The sequence below is a fragment of the Musca domestica genome, unplaced genomic scaffold (genome assembly GCF_030504385.1).
Source record: "Musca domestica strain aabys unplaced genomic scaffold, Musca_domestica.polishedcontigs.V.1.1 16, whole genome shotgun sequence".
Classification (NCBI taxonomy): domain Eukaryota; kingdom Metazoa; phylum Arthropoda; class Insecta; order Diptera; family Muscidae; genus Musca; species Musca domestica.
The window spans coordinates 9,456,309-9,476,315 of NW_026712219.1; the positions used below are offsets into that span (position 1 = coordinate 9,456,309).

The 20,007-nt window shown below is 33.6% G+C and overlaps 1 protein-coding gene across 2 annotated transcripts in view; it reads right to left on the bottom strand.

Annotated features, from left to right (window-relative positions):
• The window catches only part of LOC101892275 (protein Wnt-5), a 398,457-nt gene that overhangs the window by 284,524 nt on the left and 93,926 nt on the right, over positions 1-20,007 (bottom strand). The window contains exon 1 of one of the 2 annotated variants that reach the window (XM_020036815.2): positions 13,789-13,906. The exons of the other annotated variant lie outside the window; for it this stretch is intronic. The gene's annotated coding sequence lies outside the window, so the exon portion shown is untranslated. Of the gene's footprint in view, positions 1-13,788; positions 13,907-20,007 lie in introns of those variants that run through there. 2 annotated transcript variants of the gene reach the window in all.

Here is a 20,007-nt window from a genome sequence, read left to right on the forward strand (position 1 = left end):
TACGATTTTCCCTCAGTTTTCGTTTTTTTTTTTTTTGCAATATTTTATATGGCAAAACTTCATATCGGTTCTCTTCATGTACATGCATACATACACGTATATGTTTCATATCAAAACATATATGTGCAAACTTCTTTTGTGTGTGTGGGTGTTGGAAAAACAGGAATGAGGCTCCAAAAATAAACTGTCTAACGTAAGCGTTTTAATAGTTTTCTTTTCATTTTCGAAATCATTGATACGGACCATTGCATGCAATCATTGAGAGTCGTCGTCATCGTCATCGTCTGTGGTGCTTTAGTCTTCTTCTGCTTCATCTTTTTTTTTTTTTTTGTTGTTTTTGATTTTATTCACTTATTCTTGGATCATTTCATGGATAGTGGCAGTCTGCCAGCCAGCCAGTCAGTCAAGCAACCAGTCAGCCATTCATTCAATCAATTATTCCTCTTAACTAATCTGATTGATATCAAATCAACTCAACTTAAATCAATGCCCACACACACAGAAATGCTCACACACAGACACACTCACATTCACACACACAACATACTTAAGATGTCTTTAGTTGGTAAGCATTCATGAAAATCCTTTTTGTAGTAACTTCTTGGAGTGTTTTGTTGTTAACCTTATGCCAAATGCCATTAATAGGAAAACTTTTGGTTTGATTTGATGCTTCCCCTCCCCTCCTTTCTCCTCCACCTCATTTGTATGAATTCACACATTACCTAAATGAGAATTCATAATTCGGAATTAACAAAGTGTGTTTGTGTGTGTGTGTGTGTGTGCCACAAAAGTTCAGACTTATTTGTGAATCCTAAATAGATGTCACCTATGAATGAAGAATATATGCCTTGTATCAAATGTGTGTACTAACGTACATATGTACGTGGGTGCGTGTGTGTACGGGTGCCCTTAAGTACCCTTAATTCTTTGTATTAATTTTCTGTTTAGCCTCTTGTTTCTAGCTCTCGTATTTCATCCCCCCTTCGGTCTCTTTGGATTTGTCATTACTCTTTAATTGAATACATCAATCAAATTTGCAAAACGTTCTGTCATTGCAAATGTTAAAGGAGATTAATTCAAATTTGTGAGTTTTTGTGGCAAACACGCAACATAATTTGGGTGTCCAAAACAGCGATAAGGGAATGATGCTTTGCGAGACTCACGAACATGAAATTAATGGCAATTTTATTAAGGCTTGTAAAAGTAATTCGCATGTTTAGTGTAGGATTTATCATTAACTCGATACAAGAATTCGGAATTAGAGAAAAATATGAACGAATATCAAAACTACCAAAATTTTCAGAGAAAAGAGGTTTTGGAATGTCATTGAAAAAAATGTTCTTAGAAAATGATTGTTTCAAAATCTAAGGCGGCATATGAATAATTTTCAATAAACAGATGATTTATTAATATTTTCTAAGAAACATTTTCTTTAAGATTAAAAAAATGGATCTATTATAAATTTTCTAACTAAAGTAACTAGCATAAGTTTCTATAATCGTCTGAGCAGATTTTTTATACCCTACACCATGAAAAAATATTATCTATGGTACAATCGGGTGTCCTCAAAATCTCCTAAATGTGGGAATTAATTTATTTAGAATATCTTATTATATCGAATAGATCTTATGAGAAGTTGAAACTCCAACTGAGAAATCGAAATTTGTTTGGAAATTGGGCCTAAAAGTTTAGAATACCGAACAGCAAAGCCTTTATATTAGGGCTCAATCAGAAGGTGGAAAAAATATTGTGATTTATTTTTTGGGGAGTAAACTACTTAGTGAGAGCTCGAAATGTGAAAAAAAAAACTGAGTCACAATCAATGCTCAGACGAAACGGCTCAAGCTGGAATCTTGAAATTTTCACGAGGGTTAGTCTTGGTGCGTAATCGTGTAGTTAGACTGAATTTTTGGAAATTCGTTCTAAAAGGGTTCGTTCGAGATTTATGATAAGAGTCACTGCCAAAGGGTTTTTGAAAACTCGAACTTTAAGGTTACGAAAAGTTCTAAGAAGCTACAAAACTTCCAAAATGGTACCAATTGGAATTATGTGAACGGATAGATTAAAAAACTTGAAAAATATGGACATCAAGTTTGGAAAGTAAGTTAGGTACATGAGGCGGGTTTGGAAATGTGTACTTAGTGTGCGAACTGTACCAAATGGTACTATATTTAGAACAGTTCTCGGGGTGAACGGATGAAGCTGAAATTTTGAATTTTTGTTTTGGGGCACCTGTTGTTGGCAGGCTTGTGATGAAAAAGTGATTTTGGAAATGTGTGTACTACAAGTGCACGAAAAATACCAAATAGATCTATATTTGGTACAATTTGGATTTGGGTGAACAGATAATACCAATTGGAATTATGTGAACGGATAGATTAAAAAACTTGAAATTCGGTATGGATATCAAGTTTGGAAAGTACGTTTGGTATATGAAGGCGGTTTTGGAAATGTGTACTTAGCCTACGAACTGTAGCAAATGGTACTAAATTTGAAACAGTTTTTAGGGTGAACGGATGAAGTTGAAATTTTGTATTGGGGCACCTGTTGATGGTAGGTTTGTGATAAAGAGCTGATTTTAAAAATGTATCCTACAAGCACGAAAAACAGTAAATAGTACAGAATTTGGTACAATTTGGCATTGTGTGAACAGATAGTGCTAGAAATCTGAATTTGGGGTCGCTGTTCATGTGTAGTCAGGACATATGGAAGTGGTTTCGGACCTGTGTGCTATAATTGTACGACAAGTACGAAATATTATATTGGAAATAATATATTTGGAAATAGGTGAAAGGTTAGAAATACAATTCAGAAATTCGATATTTCGATTACTGATGGGATCTGTGTTTGAGATTTGGCGCTACGAAAAGTACTAAATGGAACTAAACTTGGTATTATGTGAATGGATAGGACTGGAGTCCTGAAATTTGACACTGAAGTCTGTTGGTATCTGGGATTGAGATAAAGAGGTGGTTTTGGAAATGTGTACTGTACGAAAAAAATGTGTAATTGTACGAAAAATCCTAAATTTCGTATTAGGTGATTAAATTGAGCTGAAATCCAATTGAGTTTTGGGTGGAGCTGGATTCCTGAAATATGATATTGAGATCGGTTCGTATTCTTCCGAAAAAGGAAAAACTTTGGTAATATATAAAACCTTGAAAGTCTTGACATTTAATAATATTCATGAAGTTTTGATTAAAATAGTTTGTCAATCTGAATGAATTGTACATTTTAAGTACTAAAAAGGCCAGATGTCAAAAAAAATTGATGGTAGATGAAGAGAATTGCAAGAAATAGTAAAGATGTCCTGTACAATAAAATAGACCAAAGAACCAATATCTATTTTATAGGTCGAAATTTCTTCAATAAAACCAAATTTATATATATATATATATATATATATATATATATAAAATTATAAATAAAAAATTTATTCTTTACAAGTCTTTTTCTTTCCAGATTTAAGGACAAACATTTTTTACTGATGTGGGTTTAATTTGAAAAGAATATATATATATATATATATATATATATATATATATATATATATATATATATATATATATATATATATATATATATATATATATATATATATATGTATATATATATATATATATATATATATATATATATATATATATATATATATATATATATATATATATATATATATTCTTTTCAAATTAAACCCACATCAGTAAAAAAATGTTTGTCCTTAAAATCTGGAAAGAAAAACACTTGTAAAGAATAAATTTTTTATTCAGAATACGCTTAGGGTAAACAATCTCCATTACACATTAAATTCAAATTTTGCATGTATTACCGACGACCCATGTCCCGAGCTCTAATAAAAATGAAAAACAAAATAAAAATCAAAAAATATATTCTGACCATGGTATTTAATTTTTTTTCTGGGTTATATTTTTGTAGCCAAACAATATTTTTTTATCGTTTTATGAACTATTGACTGCTTCTCCCCTCGCAGCGAAGAAAGTTGTCCGTGAATTAGAAAAAAATAATTAAAATAGAAAAACCTATATTTCTTCTAACCAACACAACTTCTTGAAGCCTTCGGTTTGGGGAAATTCGAAATATTCTGAAACAATATAAACTTTCGTTTCCCTATTCACAAATAAAACAATCAGTTTTCTAAAAAGTTTTATTCATCCTTCCTCTCCACAGAGACCCTCGACAACATCATTATCACCCTATTACCACAAAACAGAAACGTTAGCCCTGGCTGTGGGGCATTTCCATTCAACTTCTGTTTTTTTTTTTTCTGTCCAACAACTTTTCCTTTCTAAATTCTTTTGATTGCATTTTTGTGTTACGCTAAGCTACGAATCATTTCCTATGCTTAGCCTCTTGTTTTTTGTTAAATGGCCAAAGTCACTTCCTGTGGCCTGGTTCTTCTGACCAAGTCTTTTTCTTTCCAGATTTAAGGACAAACATTTTTTACTGATGTGGGTTTAATTTGAAAAGAATATATATATATATATATATATATATATATATATATATATATATATATATATATATATATATATATATATATATATATATATATATATATATATATATATATATATATATATATATATATATATATATATATATATATATATATATATATATATATATATATATATATATATATATATATATATATATATATATATATATATATATATATATATATATATATATATATATATATATATATATATATATTCTTTTCAAATTAAACCCACATCAGTAAAAAAATGTTTGTCCTTAAAATCTGGAAAGAAAAAGACTTGTAAAGAATAAATTTTTTATTCAGAATACGCTTAGGGTAAACAATCTCCATTACACATTAAATTCAAATTTTGCATGTATTACCGACGACCCATGTCCCGAGCTCTAATAAAAATGAAAAACAAAATAAAAATCAAAAAATATATTCTGACCATGGTATTTAATTTTTTTTCTGGGTTATATTTTTGTAGCCAAACAATATTTTTTTATCGTTTTATGAACTATTGACTGCTTCTCCCCTCGCAGCGAAGAAAGTTGTCCGTGAATTAGAAAAAAATAATTAAAATAGAAAAACCTATATTTCTTCTAACCAACACAACTTCTTGAAGCCTTCGGTTTGGGGAAATTCGAAATATTCTGAAACAATATAAACTTTCGTTTCCCTATTCACAAATAAAACAATCAGTTTTCTAAAAAGTTTTATTCATCCTTCCTCTCCACAGAGACCCTCGACAACATCATTATCACCCTATTACCACAAAACAGAAACGTTAGCCCTGGCTGTGGGGCATTTCCATTCAACTTCTGTTTTTTTTTTCTGTCCAACAACTTTTCCTTTCTAAATTCTTTTGATTGCATTTTTGTGTTACGCTAAGCTACGAATCATTTCCTATGCTTAGCCTCTTGTTTTTTGTTAAATGGCCAAAGTCACTTCCTGTGGCCTGGTTCTTCTGACCAAATCTCTGCATCACTGCTGGCTGAGTTTTTTTTCTGCTTTTTATTCTCTTTTTTTTTTTTGGTGGAGGAGTTGTCCATCATTAACAATGTTAATTAGTCTCATTTACAGCTAAATTTATAAAATAGTTTTTGTTGGCATTGTTGTGCTGGCTCATACCTAAAGTTGGCCGTTTGCTGGGGGCTTTGCTGTGTTGTTGTTGTTCTCTTTGCAACATATTTTGTCCCCTTTTCATTTCGAATGGTATTTGTTACGGAAGAGATTTCGTTTTTTTTTTTTTTTTTTTTTTTGCTTTTGTCCTTCTCTCATTCAAAGTATTTTCCAATTGTTTTTTTTTTTAATTCATTGGATGTTCATTGCTTTTAATGGCAGCACGAATTTGATGTCAAGGCAAAAAACTGACTGCATCATTGATTTGGGTTGGAAAGAAAGAAAGAAAAACAAAACAAGAAAATCAGTAGCGAAAACACAACATTGAAATGTTAAATGTAACGTTGTTCGTTAATGAGAGAGAGACAGAGTGGTAAACGGACTCATTAACAGCGGGAAAATGTTGCCAGCCAACAAACCGTGAACCCCCTACCGCCACAAGCTCCTGGAAGCGAAGAGATTTGGAACAAAGGCAAACAGGCAGCAGCAGCCTCAATCAGTGGAGTGTGAGAAAAAAAGCGAGGAAGCATTAAGTGGATTTTTACAAGCCGAAGCACCTTGACCTCTCCACATTGTGGATGGATGGATGGATAGATGGACTTAAAGGCCAGCAAATAGCATTGATCGATTGCCGAAACAATAAGGCAGCAATTTAACGAAACAAAATTCTTTTGTGTAACACTTTTTTTGGTTGAAACATACTTACACTCACACTTACGTACAAAGGTATGAGGGTATCCAACTCAACCCAGTTTGTGTGCTGATGACATTGTTAAAAATAATGGGTTGGATAATGTCAACACCCTTCACTCACTGTCCGCTGCCAATGGCACACACACACACCACCATTGCACTATGGAAGTACCATATTTTTCGATCTTTATCTTCCAGTGGCTAATTGACTTAGCCCTGTTGCCTTTTTATACCCTCCACCATACAGATATGTAGGGTATACTGAGTTTGTCATTCCGTTGGTAATATTTTTAAATATTCCTCAGAATCCTCGTAACGTTTAAATATTCCTGACCATAATTCAATTGTTTGACGTAGAGCTTCAAAATTTAGCAGAACAGTTTGTGTTGTATCTAGGATGATTATATATATGTCGGTCCACGTTTTGGTATAACCGCCATAAAACGGTATCTCCCGATATTCGGTGATGCCATATTTAATAATTTTTGCCACATTTCTTCACGGATTTGTCTAAACATTGGTATTTTTAGTTCATAATGGGTACTAGCTCAGGTTGCAGAACATTGAATTTTTAGGTCCACCTTTTCCTATAGCGCACATATAACGATACCCACCGATATTCGCTGTTTTGATAATCCTAGTCACATTTACCCACGTAATTGTTTCAAATTTAAATTTTTATTTAAGAAGATTTGGTAGATGACAACCCGTGAAGTATACAATTGTCTATGGAGGTTTCCGTTTTGGTATGGCCGCCACATAACGGCCTCAGTTTGACAGCATTATCCAAACGGTGCTGCTGGTACTTGTAGTTTGAATTCAGATACTTTTATATAAATTGGAGGGTATTAAAAGTTCGGCTCTGTCGAACTTAATATTTTTATACCCTCTACCTTTCTATGGAGGGTGTATTAACGTTGTCAGTTTAATATTTTAAGACGATCTAGCGATGCTCGTCTGTCTGTTTTAATTACGCCATCTTTCGAACGAATTGAGATAGATGGATAAAATTTTGCATACATGCTTAGTTAATCAGTAGGAAGGTTAAGTTCGTTAAGTTCGCCATGTCGGTCCACGTTTTCGTATAGCCCCCATATAACGGTACCTCGCGATATTCGGTATTTTCATGATTTTAGTGACATTATTTACCGGTATTGTTTCAAATTTTATATTTTAAGTTCGTAATGGGTACTACAGCCCATGACAAAAAATTTCGTAAGCAGGTCCACGTCTTCGTATATCTCCCATATAACGGTACTTCCCGATATTCAGTATTTTCATGATTTTAGCGACGTTATTTACCAGAATTATTTCAACTTTCGTATTTGAAGTTGGTAATGGGTGCTACAGCCAATGAAAAAAAATGTTGTATGCAGGTATATATCTCATAGCCCCCATATGACGATACCTCCCGATATTCGGTATTTTTATGATATTAGCGATATTATTCACCAGAATTGTTTCAAATTTTGCATTTGAAGTTCGAAATGGATACTACAGCCTATGACAGAAAATTGTCTGTGCAGGTCCACGTCTTCGTATAGCCCCCATATGACGGTACCTCCCGATACTTGTTATTTTTATGATTTGTTTGATATTATTTGCCGGAATTGTTTCAAATTCGGTATTGAAGTTCGTAATGGGTACTACAGCCTATATGTCATTCCAGACCCCCCAAATTTAAGGTATATAAAGCCAACTAATTTCACCGTAATTTAGATTTCCACGTAATGAAGTGTACAAAAACTTCGGCCCGGCCTCACTTAACACCATTTCCCTTTCTTTATCTTGGCCCTTTCATTCATTTGGCACTTTATGTTCTGGTCATTCTTCTTTGCCCATTTTCAAAAAGCTTTTGGGCCGCCATCACCTTTGCTGTTGGCCACAACTGGCCATGTGATGGACACACACACACACACGCATACACCAAAAAAAGACAACCCAACTGTCGACATATTTTAAAAGATTTTATGATCCATTTATTTGAAAATCATAAAATTTATTTCTTGATGGATTTTCCTTATCAAAGGACATGTTAATGGACTTCTAGAAAAAGAAAGAGAAACAACAACAGCAACGAAGAGACAACAAAAACAAGTACCTCCGTAGAAGAGCGCCAAGAACGCTATTAAGAATGCATAGATGATGCTGCTGGCTGGCTGGCTGACTGGTTGCTTGGCTTGGCTTGACTTTGCTTTTGTCTTGTTTGGTGTTATTTAAAATCCATTATCATAAAACATGAGATTACGTTGAGATGTTTCTTGGCAGATGATTTTAGAGTGCGTGTATGTGTGTTTGCACGAGAGAAAAAAAGATTCGAAAGAAAAGCAGCAAATAAATAAACAAACAAATGAAAGAACGAACGAACGAACAACCAACCGACCGAATGAATGTCTAAAAGGTAATTGCCAAAGGCAATGTGTTACCATAAACTTCTAGACTGACATGTGCCACAGATATGAGACGGAAGAATATTGAAATATTGATATTATTCCTTGTTTTCATATTCCTGAAATTGAATATTTACCATTTCGCCCGTCATATCTGCAAACGCGATTTGTCAAGTGTCACACTTGTCACCATCCAACGGCACTTAATTTCACAGCTAGCTAGCTAGCTTGCTTTGGGGTAGCGTATAATGGATATTGGCTAAGTCGTTTTTTTTTTTTTTTTTTGCATGCACTTCCATAATAATAAACCAGTAAAGAAAGTCTTAAAGTCGGGCGGGGCCGACTTTATGATACCCTACACCACTTTGCTAATTTAGTAGAGCTCCACATAACAATTACAAGCTTTTATGGGAGAATTCAATCATACACGCTATGATTATAATTATAACTTAAAGTTCAAAGGACTAAATATGCCGAAGCATTTGTATCTTTTAAATTCGGAATTGTATTGCCCAGTTGGTGCACAATTAATTTGAAATCGGATAAAGATATATATGGGAGCTATATCCAAATCTGAACCGATCTCGATAAAATTTGGCAAATATATTTCTGAGCTGTATTTGATATATTTCCCTGAATATCGCTGTTACGGAGTGCATATTACGGTTGTGGGTAACAAATATAACAAGTCGGATGAATAATATATATGGAAGCTATAGCTATATCTGAACCGATCTTCACCAAATTTGACATACTAGGTTCTAGACTCAATTCGGTCGTATGTGCCAAATTCCATCCCATTTGGACAAATATTAGACGTTTGGTGCACAATAAAAGGTAAATCGGACGAAGTTATATATGGGAGCTATATCCAAATCTGAACCGATCTCGATAAAATTTAACAAATGTATTGCTGAGCTGCATTTGATATATTTCCCCAAATATTGTTGTTGCAGAGTGCATATTACGGCGGCGGTGGACAAAAATAAGAAATCGAATGAACAATATATATGGGAGCTATAGCTATATCTGAACCGATTTCGATCAAATTTGGCATACCTAATTTGGCATTTTCAGACCTAATTTGGGTGAATATGCAAAATTCCATACAATTCGGGCTGATATTACACGTTTGGTGCACAATACAAGGCAAATCGGACGAAGATATATATGGCAGCTATATCTAAATTTTGACCGATTATTTCCAATTTCAATAGGGTTCGTCCTTGGGCCAAACAAATGATCTGTGCAAAATTTCATCTGGATCGGGCAATAAATGCGACCTGTACTTTGTTTACAAAAATACATGGACAGACGGACAGACGGACGGACGGACAGACGGACAGACGGACGGACGGACAGACGGACGGACGGACATGCATAAATCGACTCAGAATGTGATTCTATGCAGATTATCAAAAGGAACTATGGGTCTATCTCGTTTCCTTTTGCCTGTTTCAAACAAATGCACAAAGACATAATACTCTGACCACCTTGTGGTGTAGGGTATAAAAAGTAGAAATATTATGTTTCTTCGAAACAAAAAAAAAGTAATTAAGCGCAGTTCTAATACAAAGAAAGCTTTACGTTGTCAATAATTTTAAAATATCCTATATATAGAGATTCAGCTTTTAGCCTTAATCGTATCGAACGCTTTTAAGTGAAAATTCCAAATCGTCGAAGATAGTAGCAATATTTAGAATTTCAAAAAAAAAAAAAAAATGAATATTGAGCTTTAATTACACTGCGAAACACAAAAAATAATTGGAGGACAAACTCGGCATGTTAACATCGCAAAGTAATCTAAATAGAGAAGACAAAAATTGTAATTCAAAAGCGAGTCACTATAAGGATCTTTCTGGTCCTATTTTTTTATACCCTATATTAAGTTCGTCATTCCGTTTGTAACTCATCAAAATAATAATTTTAGACCTAACAAAGTATACACATATATTCCAGATCAGGGTAAAATTTTAGGACTATTTGGCCCTGTCAGTCTATACGTCTCCTCCCTCTGGTGTAATCACGCTAGAGTCAAAACGAATTAAGATAGGAAAGTAAAATTGTAAAAAAAAAGATGAAGATAAAAAAGTAAAAAAGAAGATGGGTTATATCGGTCCACGATATCGAATAGCCCCCATATAACGGTACCTCCCGATATTGGGTATTTTCATGATTTTCGCCACAATTTTCAATGGAATTGTCATAAAATTCACACCATGACTTCGTTCTGACTACTGTACCCACTGGGAGAGAGAGGTGCACGATATTGTATATCCTCCATATAACGGTACTTCCCTTAATTCGGGTTTTGATGATATTAGCAACTTTATTCACCGGCATTTTTTTCAATTTTCATGATATTAGGGACATTATTCAACGGAATTATTTAAAATTTCGTATTAGAAGTTCGGAATCGGTACTTCAGCCTATGACACAAAAATTATGCAGGTGCACGTCTTCGTATAGCCCCCATATAGCAGTTTTCATTTAAGTGGTATTTTTCGACGGATTTTTCAGTTATTATATTTCAAATAAGTTTTGATAATTCAAATTTTTTACCCTCGATGGACTTAAATCGACTTGATATAAATATTGCGACGTTCCAGATTTGGACTATATCGAGTATTACATTCATTTGTATGAATCCCTAGAAGGGATTCGCAGATATATATTATCTTGGTAAAAATGTTTGTGTGTGTGTGTGAAATTTGTTTTTCAAAATCTTGAACCCTATGTGGGGGAGGTACCAGAATAAATGGTCCGATCTCTACCATGAAGCTGGTAGAGATGTTGTGTTAATGGAAATATTGAGATGTACCAAATTTGAATGGAATCGGATGGCTATTTCGCCTTTAATGAGCTTCATTGATATTCAAAATGTTGACCCTTTGTGGGGGAGGTACCTGAAGGAGAGGAGCGATATATTCCATCTTCACACTGAACCTTGAGTTAATAAAAATATTGCGAAGTGTATAATTTGAAGAAGACAAGACAAGAGTAATTCAAATTTTTTATCCTTTGTGGAGGAGGAAATTGAGTTATCGTGCGCACCAGCCGCACGGACGGTCGCTAAATCGACTCCAAATGTCCTGTAACGAATTTGGTCCAAAGATACCTAGGGTCTAAAACCGCTATTTTAATGAGGCCCGTTTTTGTCCTCTACCCTTGCTACCATATGGCTAAGGGTATCAACAAAAAATAAATAAATTAACCCCGGCGGTATTTTGCATTTGTGCATGTTGTACGTTTGGATGGAGTTGTAAATTGTGTTCATGTTCCCAAATTCAGGTGGCTAATTTATGGGACTAAAAAACCCCAAGTTTAGGTAAAATGCCACAAATATTTTACCGATTTAAACATGAACCTTGGATTTTTAGCAATTCAGAATTTTAAATTTTTTAACAAATTTCTTAATAAGAGGAAAGAAAGGATACGCTTGTTTAAAGAAGATGCGCTTTTACATTGTAAACCTCTAGATGCCGAAAAATAGCTATTATACCCCCTAATATATACAACATTCCCATAGCACTGATTAATTTTATTTTGTAGCGATAATCTGAAAATTTCCAGGGATAGGCATATTTTTCTTGTCAAAAAAACAAATTCACACTATTCTCAATCGGCTCCATGCTACTTAAAGTGAAAACCTAAACACTTAAAAAAAAAAAAAAACTTTAAATGTTTTTTTCTAAAAACAAGCAGATGGCTTATAGGACCATTAAGCATTACACCGACGATATTCTGTACTTTTTTCTGTCAGACTTGTGCTGTTCTGGGTGAACATTTTTAAGTGGAACTAGAAAATCCATCACTTGCAGCACTAAGAAAATATAAATATTGTTCGGAAAAGAGATTTGAAAATTATATGGAACACAAGTTTAATATTTTTGAATTGAGAATTCTCTATGGCAAATATTCTAAATCATTTGTTGCATATATATTTTTTTTTTTTTTTATTAAAAAAAAACTAGTTATTTATAACATTATTTCGGTTATACAAAGTTCTTTTCTGTCAGACTTCTGCTGTTCTGGGTGACAATTTTTAAGGGAAACTAAAAACTCCATCACTTGGTTTGCAGCACTAAGAAAATTGAAATATTGTTCGGAAAAGAGATTTGAAAATCATATGGAACACATGTTAATATTCAACATTCTCAATTTACTATGGCAAAAATTCTAAATCATTCGTTGCATATTTGTTTTATTAAAAAAACTAGTTAATTAATAACATTACTTCGGTTGGAGTAATAGTCATATTCCAAAAAGTTTTTTTTTTTTTTTTTTTTTTTTTGGGGAAAGCATCTAATCACATTTTTTTTTTTTTTTTTTTCAAAATCATATTAAGAGGAATGTTCGTTGGCACCTTAAAAATATACTTAAGTTTTATCATAATTAATATTGGGTTAATACCTTTATATAAGATAATTATATTCCATTCAGGTGGATCTTTCAACCCAGAGATGTATTTTTGTATATTGTTATTATCCAATGGTAGGTATAATTTTTGAGTTTAAATTCTGATAAATATTTTTCAAATTCTTGTATTTTCAAATAGGAATCACAAAGCAGGAACTTATCACATCGGTAATATATTTATTCACAAAATTCCAATTTCACTTTGTTAATTTTATTCTTTTGTAAAATGAAAATATTTTTAATAAAACAATTTTTAATTTTCACTTTGTTAACAGCTTAGTTTTTTTATTAAAAACTTCAATTTTTCAAATTTTCAATTTTTTATCTTGATTAATTATTTTATGTTTCATTGCAAAATTATTTTTTTTTTTCTTATTTGGAATTGCATTAAAATATTTATTTTATTAACATTCAAATTATTTTGTTTTGGTATTTCCAATAAATATTATATCCTTTTTTTCAAAATTTATTTTCTGTTAAAAATTAATCCAGCTTGGTAAAATTTCGATTTTTTCAAATTCTCCACAAATCCTTTTTCACAAATAATGGCCCTCGAAAATTTAATCCAAGAAGGAATTTCCATTTATTGTTGCACACATTTGTTGGTTATGTTGTTTTTAGCCGTTGTAAACAATAACAACTTGAAAATTTACGTACGTAAACAAAATAAACACGCCACTCGTACTCGTCGTCGTCGTTCAGTTTTCGTTTCGTCGATTTCCGTCTTGCACGCACATCCGAATACTTTGATCGGCTATCATAAACTGACTGCATTTTCTTTGTAATTTCCCTCGCTCTCATCTATCTATCCCTCTTGCTCTCTTTGTGCCGTTGTTTTGCCTACCTGTTTACTCATGCTTTACGCAACACGCTGTTGTACGAATGGCTAAGGGTTGTACAACAAACACAGCCATACACACACGCACTCACTCTCTCTTTCCCCTTCGCTCACATACTCTCTTTGCCAACACCCTCCCAAAGCAACAATAACAAAGGAAAAGTTTTAATGTGTGCTGTGTTTATTTGCTCAAAGAATTACAAATCGTTCCAATGCCGAACACTGTGACCAAACATCTCTCACACATGTTGTTGCTTACGCATCGGTTTGAATCCAAGATGCAGCATACCTGTTTTATTGGGTGAGTGTTTTGAATAGAACTGTTCTAAAAGATAGACCTTTGGTGTTGTTGTCTATTGACTTTAGGTAAACAATTGTGCAAGGTTCTGATTTTTTCGGGTAGATTAGGGAAAAAATCGGGGTATATTTAAATAAGATGAGTAGGAATTTACTTTTATCACTCTTCAGTTTACTGTTGAAGAGTGTAGAGGTTTGCAATCGTCTTAATCTTCCCAGCGAGACTGGCACATAATTTTAGAGATTTGATGGAGGAATTTCACTACTAGAAACACTGGCTCTTTATACTTTTTTGTTTTAATACGAAACTGCTGACATAAAAACACCAATTTGGATATACACAATTTTAAATATTTTTATACCCTCCACCATAGTACGGAGGGCATATTATGTTTGTAATACCTCGAAATATACGTTTTAGACCCCACAAAGTATATATATTCTTGATCAGCATAAAATTTTACGTCGATGCCCGTCCGTTTAACGATGCCCGTCCGTTTATCCGTCTGTGGAAATCACCATAGCTTCCGAACGAACTGAAGTAGATTGCTAAAATTTTACTCAAATGTATATTATGCCTGCAGGAATTTTGGTATTGAAAATGGGCCATGTAAGTCCACGTTCGGTATTTTGATGATTTTAGCGACAATATTCATCAGAATTCTTCCAAATTTGGTATTGATGTTCGTAATGAATACTTCAGCATAAAACAGAAAATTATCTGTGCAGGCCCACGTCTTCGCATAGCCCCCATATAAGGGTACCTCCCAATGTTCGGTATTTTGATGATTTTAGCGACATTATTCGCCGGAATTGTTTCAAATTTGGAAGTTGAAGTTCGCAATGAATACTACAGCCGAAAACAGACAATTATCTGTGCAGGCCCACGTCTTCGCATAGCCCCCATATAAAGGTACCTCCCGATATTCGGTGTTTTGATGACTTTAGCTACATTATTCACCGATTTTATTCTAAGTTTCGCATTTGAATATTATATTTTATATTGAAAATTTACCTATGCAGGTCCATGTCGTCGTATTGACCCTAATATAAAAGCTACATTCGCTATTTATAACAGAATTTTTAACGGATTTTATTGTTTTTGAGAATTGTCGAATTCGATCCAAATGATGGAGGGTATTCAAAGTTCGGCCCGGCAGAACTAACAGATTTTTTACTTGTTGTAAATTTCAGTTGCTCAATAATAGTATTTGATTAAAAATAATGTATATACAGGGTTGCCCATATTCGACGGACCTTTGTGCCCATTCCAATCGACGAGGCTTGTACGCAGGCAACTTTCTTTGCGCCAATTGAATTTTGTACGGGAACAAATGCAAATCAATGCGAATAATCCGTTGTAAATGGACCGAGTCTCCCAACACTGGGGACCTCTCAACACTGGCTCGTACGGCAGCGATATTCTCGGTCGATCGCCTTGGTCGACTTTTATATGGCCTCTTCGGATTAGAAAGAGCCTTACCAGTCGCAAATTTTTCGTATAAACGCTTAATGGTGTTCTTAGAAGGCGCACGTCTCACATTTTTTAATGTTTTAAAAGCACGTTGGGTTTTCACAATTGACTTCTTTTGTTGAATGTAAATTTCAACTATTTCAGAGCGCTCGCGTGGCGTGTATTGGTTCATGGTAAAAATCTGCTTGGACTGACGCTTCAAACGCGGTATGTCATTAAGCGATGTGACATCTCTGTCAAAAGTTATGGCATTGCCAGTTGGGTCCGTCGATTATGGACAACCCTGTATATGACTAACAAATTAACTTGGGATACCTCTCGATTTTCAATATTCAGAACTTCAACGCATTTTCATATTTTCCACATATTCTTAGCACTGCCAGTTTTATTCTCAAACTTTGTAGAACTTAGAAGACTCTTAAGAAATTCAAACATTTCAAACTATAATTTCAAAAATTTTTCTTCCACATTAAACCCCATTATCAAGATTATTGCACGTTAGCTTGGCGCCAAAACTATCTATATTCATATTCAATTAATTATACCACGCAAGAAATTGTAATCCTTCCGTCAGATTTTGGAAACGCAATGCAACTGAAATTAGAAGCTCTCACGCATTAAAGCGAAATTTGTGCACAATATTCTTCTTCCTACTTGGGAACACGCACTTCCATGTATTCCTACGTAAATAGTTTAAGTCTCTTCAGTCATACATCTCCAAAGTCAGGGATTAAAAATCCAACAACAATAACAACACCAACAAAACCGACAGCAAGAGGCAACAGAGCACAAAACTTCATTTAGTTATGTTGAAAATATCTTAAGCTCTTCAGTTCTCCAAGGATCCATTCAATTTCTAATCCTAAAGTCCATGCTTAAGCAATGAAGAGTTAAATATCACATGGAGAAGCAGTGTTGCCACCTGTTTCTTTAATACAAAATCGACCAAAAATGGCAAAACGTATCATAGAATGGTAATTGAAGTATATATTTCAAGTAGATCTTAAGAGAATAATCATCTCTCTTCTTAAGGTAGAAGAATTAAAAACAGTGTTGCCATATCTTGGTTATTACACACAAAAATTATAAAAGAAGAGATTAATTGATTTTTTTTAGAAAATTTTTAGAAAAGTATCAACAGGAATTCTATGGGCAAAAGAGCTGCAATTAATATTCTTTTTTCAGAAAAAAGCAAGAGATTTTTTCCTAAAGAAAACCTTCAAAAAGAATCCTTACAAATATTCTCCACAGACGACCTTAAAAAAGGCCTTTAATAGGTCTTCTCTATAGAATAATTTATCAGAGATATTTTCACTCCATTGTAACTTATTAAATGGTTTCTCAAAATGAAAAACCCCTTCTCTCCATTGAAGACTCTCTTTATAGAAGAACCTCACACAGTCTTCATTTAATAAAAGATTCTGAAAAAGTCTTCTATAGAGTGAGGATCTTCTAAAAGATCCTTCTTATAAAGAAACTATTATGTGAAAATATTCTATAAAGAAGAGGTCTTTTGAAGGCCTTTTATTGACCTCCATTATTTTCAATAGACCTTCAAACATACATCCTTAGAGTAGAAGTAAATATTTCAAAATTACTTTCCTATCCTATGTCTCCATTTTCTTAATGAGAAACCTACGGAAGGACTTTTCTCCATAGAAGGACCCCGAAGCACTCAACAAGTCTTCTGTAGAGAGAATACCCTTTGAGGGACTTCTGAAAAGTCCCTTTAGGGATCTTTTAAGAGGGTCTTTTGAGGGTTTTATATAAAGAAGTTACTATTTGAAGGTCTTTTATAAAGAGGAGATATTTCGAAGGTCAAAAAAAAAAAAAATGTTTCTCTACAAAAACAGTCAAATGGTCCCCTATTTTTGAAAGAACTTCAACGAGTCTTCTGTCAATAATAGACACTCAAAAAGTCTTCTACAGAGAGAAGAACTTGTGAGGGTCTTATACAAAGAGAAAGCCCCTTTAGGGTCTTCTATATAGAGAACTTTTGAAGGTTTTCCATAAAGAGAAGACCAGTTGAAGGTATTTTGTATAGAAAAGACAATATAAAGATTTTCTTTGCAGAGAATATCTTTCGAGGACCTTATATAGACCGCCATTTCTCTATTGACAATAAAAGATAATTTTTATTTGAGAAGACTCGCAGAGGGTATTCTTTGGTAGAAGATCATTTTGAATGGAGGCTTTTATGAATATAAGGGAATATTCATAGAAGACTCCGTATAATCGAATGGTCTCCTTTACGTAGAAATCGTAGTAACTTCACTAGCATGTCGATTAACCGAGGAAATGCCGCTCACAAAACATTTGAATACCTTCTGTTTGTAAAGTACTTGCAGAAGGTCTTCTCTTTGTGGAGGTCCAGTAAAAGATATTTCGTCCAAAGAGAAAATGACTTGTGTAAAAAGAAAAATTAGGTCTTCCATAGAAGACCAGAAGGAAGTCTTCATTGCAGAAGATTCTGTAAAGATTATCTGATTTTAGAAGACTTGAAAAACTCTTAGGGAGCGCTTCGGTTTGAGAATTTCTTCTTGTCCTAGAAAAGCCCCAAAAATGTATCTGTTCATAGAAGACCTTTGGAAGGCTGAAGCCTTTCATAAATTTATCGGTCTATGGAAGACCATATATGTCTACAGCTAATAGAAAGCTTTTAAGAGGTTTTCAGAGATTTTCCAAATGGCCTTTTGCCTACAAAATACGCTTAAAAGTTCTTCTGTTGCTTGAAAACATAAATCTTAAGTCTTTCCTCTATAAAGACCTGTAGAAGATTTTTTATCCAAAGAAAAATTGTAGAAGAACTTATGTACATGGAAGACTTGTTTCAAACCATCTGCACTTAGAAGATTTGTCTGAGGTCTTCTGTCGAAAACTTGCATCTGGTCTTCTCTTTGCAAATAAACTGTAAAGATCTTCTTTATATAGATTTTTTTGTAAGTATCATCTAATAATTGAAGGCTTAAGAAAGGCATATTAAGGTCTCGTAGCCGTAGATGACCCTCAAAACTTCATCTGTTTATAGAACCCCTTTGGAAGGACTTTTGACAACAAAAAGCCACAAAAAGTGTTTTGTTCATAGAATGTCTTTTTTCAATTTAACAGCCCAAGGCAGTCAGTTGTTTTGAGGGGTTTCTGTTCAAAAAACTTAAGGAAGTTGTGTTTAAATAGCGAAAAGGAGGTTATAAGTCCCTGGAAGACCTGGAGAATATTTTCGTCCAATAGGCCTTTGATAGTATTATTTTATATTTATTTGGTCAACAAATCCCAAAATGGCAACCCACATTGCTAACTTATTTATAAGCTCTCACTGAGCATTTTTTTTTGGTTTGGTTTGTTTCTTTGTTTTTCTTCAGAGCAACTTTGAATGAAACATGGCACACAACATACAAACAACATGAGACATGAGGTATCAACATGCAGCTGAGCATGTTGTATGCAACATGCTTTATTTCTTTGGAGCTGTAAAAAAATTTGTTTTTGTTTCTACCTCTGGGGCAGCATGCGGCATCCTCTATCCGTCTGTGCGTCTTGCAGTCTCTGCATGCTAATTCATTACGAATACGAATGGATAATAGAAACAAAAAATATATATATTTTTAAAATAACAGAAGAAAAAAAAGCAAAACAAGTACAAATTTATTCAAATAGTAGCACTTTTTAAGAGCACGTCTAACAACTTCAAAAACATGTGAAGATTTTTTTGTTAGCGAGTGTGTGTGTGGGTTTGGTTGTGTGCATCTCTGTGGCTCAAGTACTTAGCAACTTTTATGTGCTTACAACAAAACAGATACGGATGTGCATTTGGTATTCGAGGGTGGTGAGAAAAATATTGGGTGGCTTATATCGGGAAAGATTTCTGACGGGGAGTTCTTTGTGTGATTAATTCTTTAGGTATTTTCTATTTTTCGAAAGTTGTTATTGGGGGCATTTCGAATCCTTGAATGATGAATTCTTTAGGGCTTCCTCCTTAATCAGAGTAGTGTTTACTTAAAATTATTTGAAATTCAGGACTTCGAAACTGCTTCATCGTTGAATTTTACAGCATCCAATTAACTTAAAAAACTTGATAAAAATTTCCCAACAAATTGAAAAACTATTATTTAACCCTTCGCCATTCTAAGGGGGGTATATTAAATTTTCCATTCTGTTTGCAACTGGCTGTCTTTTGTAATCACGCTATTTTTGGAACGAATTGCAATAGAATGCTAATTTTTTGGACACACGTGTATTTTGTCAATAGACAGGCTAAGTTGGTAAATGG